We start from the raw sequence: 12,336 nt of genomic DNA, 5'->3' as shown, positions 1-12,336 counted from the left end.
TTAGCCCATGGGATCAGTGTTGTCACCCCAGCCAGGCCCTTGTCTGGCTCTTGGCAAGAACTTGGCTCTTGGAAGATTCTAGGCTGTGCTCTAAACAAATGTGTCACCAGTGCTCTGGCCCAGGAAGAGGCCACCCCTGGCTGCAGGGGGTGGGTGTGGTGGTGGAGGGTGGGCCCTGGAGTCAGCCTCACCTGCACTCCTATGCCAGCTCTGCCATTTTCCACCAGTCACCTCACCTTGCTGAGCCTACATTACCTTCCTCCTCTGTAAAGTGGGGATTGTTATAGTTCCGCCCTCAGAAAGATGTTGGCAGGATTAAACAGGGCAGTTGCATCAAGAGATCGACACAATAGTGTCCACTGACCAGAGCTCTTGTTGGCATCATGATCAGATGTGCCCAGATTCAAAGCCAGAAGGTTCTCACCAAAGTCAGAGACTTAGTGAAAGAGGTGTTTGCATGGGGGATGAAAAGGCCTGTGGGCACATTTCTTGGGGGGAATCTGAGGCATCGCTGTCCTTCCACACTGCCCTGGTGGGGGGGGTGCTCTGCACTTGGTTCTCTGAAAGGGAGTAAACTGAGGCACCGAGGCACAGCCCAGACACACCTAGAATGTATGCGTGTGCACAGAGGGAGACTGGATGCACCCACCCGGGAAGAGAAAAGGCCTCGGTCCTTCAGGCAAAGTGCCCAGGCTGGGATACACATGGAGGAGCTGCTCTGGGTAGAGAGGGACAGGGAGGGGGCTGGGAAGGGGCCCTGGCAATGGAGGGGGAAGGAGGAAGGACCTGGGTCCTCGGAGGGGGAGAGGGGTATCCCAGGGGCAGAGTGTGCTCAGGGCCCAGCATGGTCATAATCGCAGCTGATGCAGGCCCCCGTACGGGCCGAGCACTGTCACAAGCACAACACACTGAGTCCCCACAGCAGCCCCATGGAGTCAGTGTTGTGATCTCCACTTTACATATGAGGAAACTGAGGCACAGGGAGGCTAAGAAACTTGCCCAAGTTCGCAAAGCTAGTGTCTTGATCAGCTTGTGCTGCTATAACAAAATACTACAGACTAGGTTCCTTAAACAACAGAAATCTATTTCTCATGGTTCTGAGACTGGGAAGTGCAAAGTCAAAGTGTTGACAAGGTGGGTTTCATTCTGAGGCCCCTTCTCTTGGCTTGCAGGTAGCTGCCATCTGACGCTCACATGATCTCTTCTTTGTGTGTGTGTGCGTGCGTTCAAAGACAGCGTGAGCTCTCTGGTTTCTCTTCTCACAGGGACAATAATCCTGTTGGATCAGGGCTCCAACATTAGGGCCTCACTTAACCTTAATTACATTCTTAGAGGCCCCATCTCCAAATACAGCCACATAGGGGATTAGGGCTTCAACATACGGGTTTGGGGGGACACAAACATTCCGTCCATAATGGCTAGGAAGTGGCCAAGGAGAGATTTGAACCCAGACTATTTGTCCAGTCCCCGTCCCTGGTCCTGAAACCTGTGTCAAAGCAAGAGCGGCTGTGGTTCAGGGCTGCAGAGACAAGGGGAGCGCAGAGAAGGCAGCAGTAGTCACGGAGGAGGGGTGAGTGGAGGAGTGAGCTCTCCTGGGAAGGTCAGGGGTCAGTGGAGAGTTGGGGGAGTTGGTCTGGGCAGGGCAAGGGGCTCATTAGCAGGAGGCCCAGCTGGCTGGCTGCTCCAGACCATGAACTTGGCAAAGGGCAGTCACCCAGGGGCAGAGGGTGGCCCGTCCACACAGAAGGGGCTCCCAAGGGGGCCCTGGCCAGATCAATGAGGGCACCAGGTCAATGGGAGCTCTGCAGCCCCGGAGGCAAGACTTTGGTGACCCTGACGGGGAATAATACTAGCACTCCTACGGTGTGAGACCATGTGCTAAGCACTTCCCTGCCATGGGTGTTATTGAACAGGCACTAAGTAAGTCCAATGCATATGCATCCCTCAAACCCACCCTGCAAAGCTGCTCTTATTATCCCCATTTTACAGATGGAGAAACTGAGGCTCAGAGATGTTGAAGGAACTTGCCCCATGCTGGGCAGTGATTCAAACCCAAGAACTTGATTCCAAATCCCAGATTTTTGACCACCTCTCCTCGGGCAGGTCCTGGGCACCTCCTCATGCTACCTTGCTGGACAGACAGGCAGCCTTTGCCCCTCTCTTTGGTCTGTGTCTGGTTTGGTGAGTGACTGGCGTTCACCAAAGCGAATGGCAGATGGAGGAGTGTGAGGACGGGCAGGAAAGCAGAGCTGAGCTCCACAGGCAGCTGAGCAAACAGGCTGGGCCTAGTGAAGGAGCCAGGGGTGCAGGAGCTGGGGCAACTATCACGTAGGCATCTACATCAGCTACCATCCCCCCAACCCCATGACCAAGCCACTGAGGCCAGTGTGGGACAATAATCCTCTCTCCCAGACTGCTTCCCCTCCAGGCACTGAAACCCGGAGCCCCCACATAGGAGGGGACAGGTACGAGCACACGTAGACTGCTGTGTGCCTCCTGTGTGCCAGGCACAGTGCTAGATGCAAGGGATTTAATAGCAAGTCAAACCAGCGCAGCCCCTACTTGCACAGGGCTTATAGTCAATCAGGGAAGTCTGACATTCATCCCCTAATCGCACACAAGGTGAGACTGCAGCTGAGCCCAGCACCGTGTGAGGGCCATGAGACAGCATAATGGTGGTGGTGGTGAGGGGCATGACCTAGCAAAGATGGTCAGGGAAGGCCTTCCTGACCAAGGGGCAATTGTATTTTTCAGAATGAGCAGGTTAATAAGGAAAGGGAAGAATGTACAGTCTGTGCAAAGGCCCTGTGGTGGGAGGGAACATGGAGGATACAGTACCTAAAAGAAGGTACACAATGGGCAGAGGCATAGAGAAGGAGAGACTAGTTCATGGAGGTGGCTGGAGATGTGGGCCAGGGCCTTGGGGGGTCACATTGAGGAGGTAAGAAGACATCCCAAAGGATTGTAGGATGTCACTGTAGGGCATGACCTCAATACCACTATTTTGTGGATTCTAGAATGCACATTTCACCACAACATCTCTGAAATTGAGATATATTTTATAATTTATAGGTTGTCTTAGTTTAACTGGCAATACTTTCCTGCTAGGTACCTAAAAACATGGTGTGCTTAAAATCAATTGACGATGTCTTCCACCCGAGGGGATACAGCATGTAGAATAGATGAAAATGAGCTGCAAAGCACCCCAGTTGGAGAGGCAAGGAGCCTGGGATCACCCACTCAGCACCCTACCCCTGCAGGACCCTTGGGGCCCTGGGCCACTCCCAAGAGTCGTGAGATCAAGGTTAAGTTGGAAACTAAGGTTCTTGGGCTTGGACACTTTTTCACAACACCCGTGCTCAGGCCCCACCCCAGACACCCCAAATCAGACTGTCCAGGCACCTCGGGTATTTGCACCTCTCAGAGCCAGCTTGGGTGCAGCCAGTCTGTATTGTGCAAGGCCCTGGGCCTGAGTGCCTAGGATTCTGTTCCTGGAGCGTAAGTTTCAATGTGCCCAGGACATTATCTTTAAAGAGTACCCTGGGCCCCGCACACAGTAGGCTGGTTTCCAGGTCTACAGACATGACACAACACTGGCCTGAGGTTGTTTCCCCAAATCCTGTGGGCATGGAGGACCCGAGGGTTCCCAAGGCTCTCCTCCTCTCACTGCTTTTTACCTGCCAGCCAAACTTTTTCCCTGCAAAGTTTTCTGGGGGCAAAGAAAAGGTCACTTGTCACCCACTCTGGTCCCCACCCCTCGCTCCATCTTCACCTCTTTATCTCACCCCCCCGCCACACACTCTTTGTTTTCAGGACAGATGCTGTTGGCTGGGTTGTGGCTAATATGAGTCACAGAAGTTCATTCAAATAACAAGGATCAATAGTAGATCCAATTCTCCTGCTTCAATTTTAGAGCGTTTTAGCTTTGCATCAGTTTGACGCAATTGGACAGAAAAGCATCTGAGGGGCTGTTCAGGCCCCAGAGACTGTGCCTGGGCCCCAACCCCCTGACCCAATTGGCCTCCAAGGCCTGCCAGGCTATACAGGGGGCTGTGGACCCCCCTCCTGCCCCAGGTGTCCCCGCTGCTGGAGTGAGGATGGTGAAGGGGCAGCTGGGGCAAAGGTACGTGGGAGGAGCAGCTTGGAGCTGTTTACCACCTCACCCACACCTGGGGCCCTGGTCACTGTGGGCAGTGCAGCTCTGTGACATGCTTGCTTAATGCAGGAAAGGAGCTCACCTGCTTATTTTTCGGCCCTGGAGGCTGCTGAGTCTCTGGCAGGCTAACAGTAACGCTGCCAGAGGAGGCAGCATTATGGGTGCGCATGGGGTGGGAGATCTGGCCTCATATTTTGATCACTCCTCCCACCAAATTATCCCCAGCCCCTCAGCCTTCAGACCTCAGAGGTATGGCATAGAGACATGCATGGAAGACTGTTCATTTCAGCAATAGCAGAGGCCTAGAAATCAAAGGCCTATCTGAAATCTCCCTCAAAAGGGGAATGATGAGTATGCTTGGTATATCCATGGGATGGAGTAATACTCAGCAGTTGAACAGAATCAAGTAACATCAAAATATGCTCATATGGAGAAACCTGCAGGACAGAACTCTAAATAGAAAAACTAATGACAGAGCAATGCAAACAGCACAATTCTGCTTTGTAAGAAAATGTGTGTGTGTTTGAATAAGAGTATGCCTTCTTCACAACTTTGTCCTGATAATCTTAGGAAACTGATGTGAAAGATACATACCATATTTGGGCTTCTACGTTTAATTTATGTACTTGAGGAAAAAGCTATGACATACGGATGTCACGTGTCATTTAGCCTTTCTGCTTTGTTTTGTTTTCAGTATAAAATCTGCAACAGTTAATAATTATGCAGATAGATCTGCACAAACAAATATGGAAAGATATTCACACTACTTAAAAATAGGCAAGTCAGAGAAAAGTATGTATGGTATAGTCCCATTTATGTAAAATAAATCCTGCATATAAAGGTCTGAATAGTATCTATGTATGTTTTTTAAATGCAAAGATAAAGATCTGTAGAGTAGACACCAAGTTGTTAACAGGGCCTCCTTCCGAGGAGAAAGGAATCCTGGGGAGTGGGTACTGGGGGCTGTTGCTCTTCACTCCCAAGGCTTGGAGTGCCTCGAGGCATAGGGACCCCAAGAAGGGGTGGTGAGTGGCAAAAGGAGAGAAGTGGGCAACAGGGAAGGGTGGGGGTGCCTTGGTGGGCACGGTGACGGTCACGGAGACAGGGGAGGGGTGCCTGGGACTGACTTGTTCACATCTGAGCTTCACATCCTGGGTCCTCTGCCACCCCTCCCACTGCCTGCATGATTCAGCGGTCAGGAGGGGTGTAGGCAGGCTGTATGTATGTGAGGGAGGGGCAGTGTGGAGGCTTCTCCAGAGGGTTAGACCTGCCTGTCCCTGAGGTTTCTGGTAACTAGGGGACCCCCAAGGGGCCTATCGACCCCCAGTTTCTCCTTTCCAGGACTTTCTGGTGACCAGAGGCTGAAGCCAGAGCAGACAGGCGTGGCCTTGGACACTGGCTCCAGCCCCAGGACTGACCACAGCAGCCACATGCACCCCAAGGCTTCCACGATGCTGACCTTTCCACAGCCCTGATAAGGTATTTGTGTTCACACAGAGGCTGGGCCTGGCCCTTGGCCGACCCAGTCACTCCTGAGTCCTCAGGGCCTCCTGATTGCCCTTAAGCCCACTGAATGAATGAATAATAGAAACAAGATGAGTAATAGATTTGCTGGTGGTCTGGGGAATTGGAAGTAAACAGAATCCCAAGGGGACCTTCGGGCTGACAGCCCAGCTCTGAGTGGCAGGATGGATGCAGGGGTGTGAGGGTGAAGGGGACCCAAATAGTCCTACTCTAAGAGTGGGGAGTCCTCATCCGAGCAGGGCCCGGGGAGTAAGGAAGGGCTCCCAGGGCCACAGGGGGTGATGACAGCATGTATATAACTCCTGCCCTATGCCAGCCCAGTGTGGCCACTGCGGTTTAAGGCAACGTCCCTCAGGGGTAGGATGGGCTGCATCCCAGGAAACATGGGCAGAGGGGGTGGGCCTGAGGGCTGCCGGGCTATGCCTGGAGGGGCCAGTGTCTTACAGCAAGTGCGCTCTGATCCTGGCCCTGGTGTGGGCTGGGGGCGGGAGCCAGCATTACTCCAGAGAAGGCCCTGGGGTGGCCCTTTGGTATCAGTCTTGAAAAACAGGGAGTGAAAAAAAAACAACCTCCACATTGACTTATGGGTGAACAACTGGGAAGGGCGGCAAGGTCTTTGCTGAGGTTTGGGCCTGGAAGGAAATAATTTCCTCCTAAAGCTGGGACCTGGCCCCTCAGGGAGCTTTTAGGCTGAGCTGGCCACTTCCTGGAGCCTCAGTGTCCCCATTTGTGAAGTGAGCTTCATGTGACTGACCTCCCCAAAGAGAAAGCCCTTAGGAACATATGAACCTCAGTTTCCTCATCTGTAAAATGGTCTGTGGTGAGAAAATGCATGTAAAGCATGTAGCACAGGGCCTGGCCCTTAGTACCAGACATACACCTGATCCTTTTCCCTTATGACAGCACTTGAGGCAGAGGGTCAGGGACTGCTTCCACCCCATTGCCCCCATTTTACAGAATGAAATGAGGCTTGGAGAGAAGTGGTTTGGCAGAGATCACCCAGGAAGGTGTTGGCATGGCTAAGACAGGTCACAGAACCTGCCCTCTGCCTCCCCGCTTTCTGCCCGCCCCTATCCCATGGCTGGTGTCAGCACAGGAAGGCCTGTTCTGCACTCACAGCAGCTGCCCTAGGGTGCCTGGGAACCAGCTTTCTCTCTCCCTGCTGCTGTCATCGTCACCAGCAGCCAGTCCTAGCTGCACCTGTGGTCTGGGCCAGCTGGATTTCTGTGGCTCATGGTTGAGACCCCAAAGCCACAATCAGTTGGGCCTATTGATTGAGGACTGTGCTGTGGACCCCCTCCATGGGCAGGCCTCTGAGATGGGATGGGGGCCCGAGGCTGGCCCTCTAGGAGAGCAGTTAGTCTCTACCCAGCCCTGTGGTCGGGTGGGCTGGATCCTGGACCTTTGGAAGGACAAGGGGAAGCCATGGGCCAGGTGCCCTTTGTGGTGGCAACAATGACAGCAGTCAGCACTCATAAGGCCCACACTCTGCTCCAAGCATTTTACCCAGGTTCACTTATTTAAACCTCCAGTACTTGGGATAGGTAATACCATTCTCCCTTCTTTACAACTGAGGAAACTGGGGAATGGATTGTGTGCCCTAGCCATGGTCACACAGGAAGGCAATGGCAGAGGCAAGATTTGAACTCAGGCCAGCAGGTTTCAGAGCTGCAGCTGTTGTGCCTACTTTAAGGGTAAATGAGGGCGTCTAGAGGCCTGTCCTTGGGTGGGTAGAGGCAGCTCCTTTACTGGAGAGAATCAGAAGCCACCACAGGCTGATGTGGATTAATGACCACCAGTAGGCCTGCCTCTGCAGGTGGAGGCCTGATGAGCCCCCAGGGACCCCACACCGGGAAGCTGGTTTTAGGGCCAAATGGCATGAGGCTGGACTGTGGTTTTCTGTGGACTACGCGAGCTAGGATATGCTCCCAACCCTTAGTTTGCTTAGGGACAAAACAAGAATAACATGAATGCTTTACACTTAACTGAACATGTGCCATGGACCAGGCACTGTTGGAGTTGGGCATATCAGTGGGAAGAACAGCCTAAAATCCATGCCCTCAGGAGGAAACTGAGGCACAGCAAGGAGGGAAGAGTTTGCCAAGGAGACGCAAGTGCTTGATGAATGATCCCAGACAGAATCTAGGTGTTCTGGTAACTTTTCTAGAAAGGCAGGGGAGGAGATGCCTTCCCCAGAGGTCCTGGGGCTGAAACACCAAAAGACCTATGTTAGGGGGGTCTGGCAACTTTGTGGTGGGGGGGGCCTGGCTCTTCTCTCCTTCGTGACCACGTTCCTCTGGCACGTCCCCCTCCCTCTTCTCCTCCCTCTTTCCTTCCATCCCTTCTCTCTCTCTCTCTCTCTTTCTTTCTACAGTTGTGAGCCACCTTCACCATCAAGGCATTTCCATCCCCCCCAAAGCTTGCCTCCCATCCTTTCAGTGAATTAGCCCCCTCCTCCCCCTGCTGGCCATTGGCCACCATTGGTCTGCTGTCTATCACAGCAGCTTTGCTTTTCCTAGACTTTCATAGACGTTGTGTCCTATGCTATGTACTCTTTTGTGTCTGGCTCTTTCACTTCGTATAATGCTTTTTGAGGTCTATAGTTCATTCTGAGTTTACTTTTATATATAGTGTGAGGTAAGGTTCGAAGATTTTGTAGTTGTGTTGTTGTTTTGCATACGGTGCACAGAACTGCAAACCGTGGAGTGTTTTCCCCCGGCCTTGAAACTTAATGGAGTTTGCCAAGATGGCTTTGGACTGGTGACTCCTTTTTTTCTTCCAGTTTCTCCCATTTTGAATGAGAATGTTTAAAGCTCAAATCTTATGTCCATCCCACCTTTGTCATTCGGAAGGAGAGAACTTGTTTTCTAGTTTCACAGGTCCATAGATGGAGAGGAACTTTGCCCTAGGATGGATCGACCACGTTCCGAGTCCCACTCATACTTGAGATTTTGCGAGTGCAATTAAGGATCCTGAGATGGAGAGGGTATCCTGGGTTATCTTTATAACACCAGAGGAGTTAAAATTAGAGGAAAAGGTAACGGCCATGCAATGACGGCAGCAGAACTGGAGGGGCGCACTCTGAAGGTGGAAGAATGGGCCGCAATTTAAGGAATGCAGGTGGCCACTAGAACCTGAAAAAGGCAGGAAAGTGGATTCCCCCTCAGAACGGTCAGAAAGGAATGCAGTCCTGCTGACATCTTGCCTATAGTGGAAACTGATTTCAGACTTCTGACTTCTCATGCGCCAACATAATTTTGAGGAACAAAGAAGGCCTTGTCTGTTTAGATACCATTAGTTATTATAAAGCTATAGTAATTAAAGGCAGATGATTTAACAATGGAAAAGAGAGCTTATAAATACATCCACTTACAAATGGGGCTTAGCATGTGGCCAGACTCAGCATTTACCAAATAACCTATTTAATAAAGAAATGGTACTAGGTCAACTAGCTATCCAGATAGAAAAGGTAAAACGAGATCCTTACCTCACACCAAACATCAACATACGTTTCAGATGATTTAAAGCCTTAAATGTGAAAGAACAAAATTTGAAAATTTTAGAAGAACATGCATATTCATGACATTGGGGTAGAGGTTTTCATAACAATGTGCAAAAGCTCAAATCATAAAATGAAAAATTATTGGTTAAGACTTACCACATCCGCATCTGTGTTGAGCATATACTATGCTTTGAGCACCATCCCCTCCATACTGTCACTAGAGCCACCCATCTGATGATATCGTGCACCTGATTCAAGCCTCTGCTGGCCTTCTGGCGCCTCCTGAGTATAGTGGCACCCAGTCTACCACCTGTCATGCAGGGCCCAACATTCCAGCAAAGGTTCCCAGCATTCTCCAGAATGCATCACATTCCACACACACTCATTGGTTTTTGGCATTCTCTAAACATGTCATCCTTTTTTTGTGCCTCTGAGCATTTGCACATGCTTTTCCTTCTGTCAGGAGTGCTTTCTCTTTTTCACTACCTGGACAACTCCTATGCATCCTTCAACACCCAGCTCAAGTCTCATGTCCCCATTGAAGTGTCCTTGGCTTTCTGAAGGCCCACTGCGTCTATGATAACACTGCCAGCACTTACCTCCTTCCATACTCAGTCCTTGCTTTTCCTTCCACTATTAGGGAGGTCCTTGGACTGGGTTGATTAAGCTCATAGTTGAGAATGTTGGCTCTGGAGTCAGACAGTCCTGGGGAGGAATCCCAGATCTGCCATTTATTTGTGGTGTGACCCTCGACAAGGGACTTAAACTTTCTGAGCCTTGGTTTCCGCAGAATTGCACAGTGAGACCTACCTCTCGGGGTTGTTGTGAATACTAAAGGAGACCTTGTGTGTGCTGTACTCATGCCTTAGGCTGGGCTGACCCTAAAGCTAGGATGTGAGTTGCAGGTAGTTCCCTTGAGCCAAGCCCCCAGGGAGCTCCTGCAGGGGAGCAGAAGAGGGAGAGAGAGGGAAGGAGTCAACAAGGAGAGCGTTGTCCAGTAAGTTGCTGCTGCTGGCAGCCAGGGCTCAGCCTGCTGGGGAGTGTGGGGGCAGTGCACGCACTCACAGTTCATCCAGCTGAGGGGGAAAGAGCTGGCTATTTAGTCCCCGGCTTCCCTGTCATTGGTTGTGAGCTGCTCCCAGGGGAGTGCTAACTCCCGGCACTCTGGCTTGGCCACCCTGAGACCAGGGAAAACTTTCAGGTGAGGCCCTGCCAGGGCTGCAGGTGGAAACTGTCCAGTTGGCATGCACATGGTATATCTGGAGAGCGGCAATGCCAAGGGAGACAGGTGGGGCCTTGGAGGCAACTGCCACAGCCTCGTACACGCTTTGTTCACTGACCAGGAGTTGCCCACCTGTTTTCTCATGTGAATCCCACCAAGTCCTGGGAAGTGCATTCTGCCCAGTTTACAGATGAAGAGATCGAGGTGCTGAGAAGTTACCTGGGAAGGCATTTGTTGAATAAACTATAACCAACGAGCCAGCAAATGAAGGGACCTCTCTGGAGTCATGAACTGAAGCAGTCTGAAAGGACCAGAACCCAAGAGCCCTTGATTCCTAGCTGAGGCTTTTGGTGTCCCCTTGTGTGCCCAGCTGCCTTCCTGCAGGGCCCTGGCACTCTCAACCTCTCTCCCCCATGCAGGGGCCTACCAGGGGACGTCCTCGTCTCCGGGCTCAGCTGAGAACCCACAGGTGTCAGGAGTGTCAGGATCGGGTCCTTGCTGGGCTTTCATCTGAGGTGTGACTTTGGGTGGGTCCTGGCCTCTCTGCCCTCAGTTTCTCCATCTATTAAATGGGGATAGATAGGTGCTAGACCAGCTGAGTTCCACAGGCTTTTAGAACAATGGGGAGACTTTGGGTGGGTTACCCAGACATGCTAAGGCTGACACGGATGCAAAGACCTGATTTTCTCCCCTGTCAGCCCTCTTGTTGACAGGGCTTGGGCTCAGTGGTTAGAGCATCTGATGATTTGGACCCCTCTGGTTCTGAGGACAGACTTTGGCCCCATGCTACTTACTTGGCAGCCTCTGTTGCACAGACATACACCCCTGACTCTGACCATGACTGAAACCTGACCTTGGCCTGTCTGATCTTTGACCCTTGTGATGGACAGAGTCCTGATTTGAATACAGACTGACTGCTGTCCCTTGTCACAGACTAACCCCACAAACCATATTGTTACCCTTAACCTGGCCACAGACTGACTTTTGATTCTAGCCACAGACTGACCCCAGCTACAGACTGACCCCGATCCAACCACAAACCTCTGACCCCAAACACAGACTGACCTCTGGTTCCTGAGCAGTGGCTGGTCAGGCTAAGATTTGTCACTGATCTTTCTCAGCCCCTTTTCTTGCCAGTGGGTTGAAGTACAGCCCCCTAAGTGGAGCCCCTCCCCTCTAGCTGGGCCTTTCTGACCTCTGTGGTCCCATCATGGCTGAACACAGCCACCAATGCTGGCTCTGCATTCATCTGGCTGGAATTTAGCTCCAATCCTTGGTTGATGAGCCTTTCTGGAGCATTCTGCCCCTGAGATTGGGGCCCCAGGCTCTGAAGTTGCCAGATGGATGTACCCCTTTAAAAACTGGAGAACCTCTAAAGGGCCCTAGTATGGGAAGCAGAGGATCAGGGTTTGAGTCCCAGCTCTGCCACTCACTACACGACCTTGGACATGACCTTTCTGGGCCTCAGTTTCTCCATCTGCCCTGCCTCTTCCCTACCATACTTAGAAAGTACTCCCTAACCTGGGGGATCTAGAACCAGGAACAATGGTGGTTTATAACTCAAGGTTGATTGAGAAGAATCAACAAGACAGTTGCCTCTGAGCCTTTTCACTCTCTGTTCCCTCTGCCTGGAACACTATATAGTTCAGTTATTTATTTTGCTCATTATCTATCTCCCTTGTCCAGAGTACAAGTTCCATGAGGGCAGGAATTTTTGTCTGTTTTGTTCATTCTTGTGATCCCCATACCTAAAATGGAAGCACAGGAGATGATCAATAAATATTTATTAAATGAATGAATGGATGAATGATTCATGGAAACTACTTAAACCACCGTACCCAGCAATGAAGACTTAATTGATGGTGTCTGGTCTTGTGATGATTGTCATCATTATGGTGTAACCCTGAGGACTTGTGTCTGGCCTTTGAGAAG

Source organism: Manis javanica, chromosome 4, assembly GCF_040802235.1.
Source record: "Manis javanica isolate MJ-LG chromosome 4, MJ_LKY, whole genome shotgun sequence".
Taxonomy (NCBI): domain Eukaryota; kingdom Metazoa; phylum Chordata; class Mammalia; order Pholidota; family Manidae; genus Manis; species Manis javanica.
The sequence above is the reverse complement of the archived record's forward strand: the minus strand, read 5'-3'. Positions refer to the sequence as shown.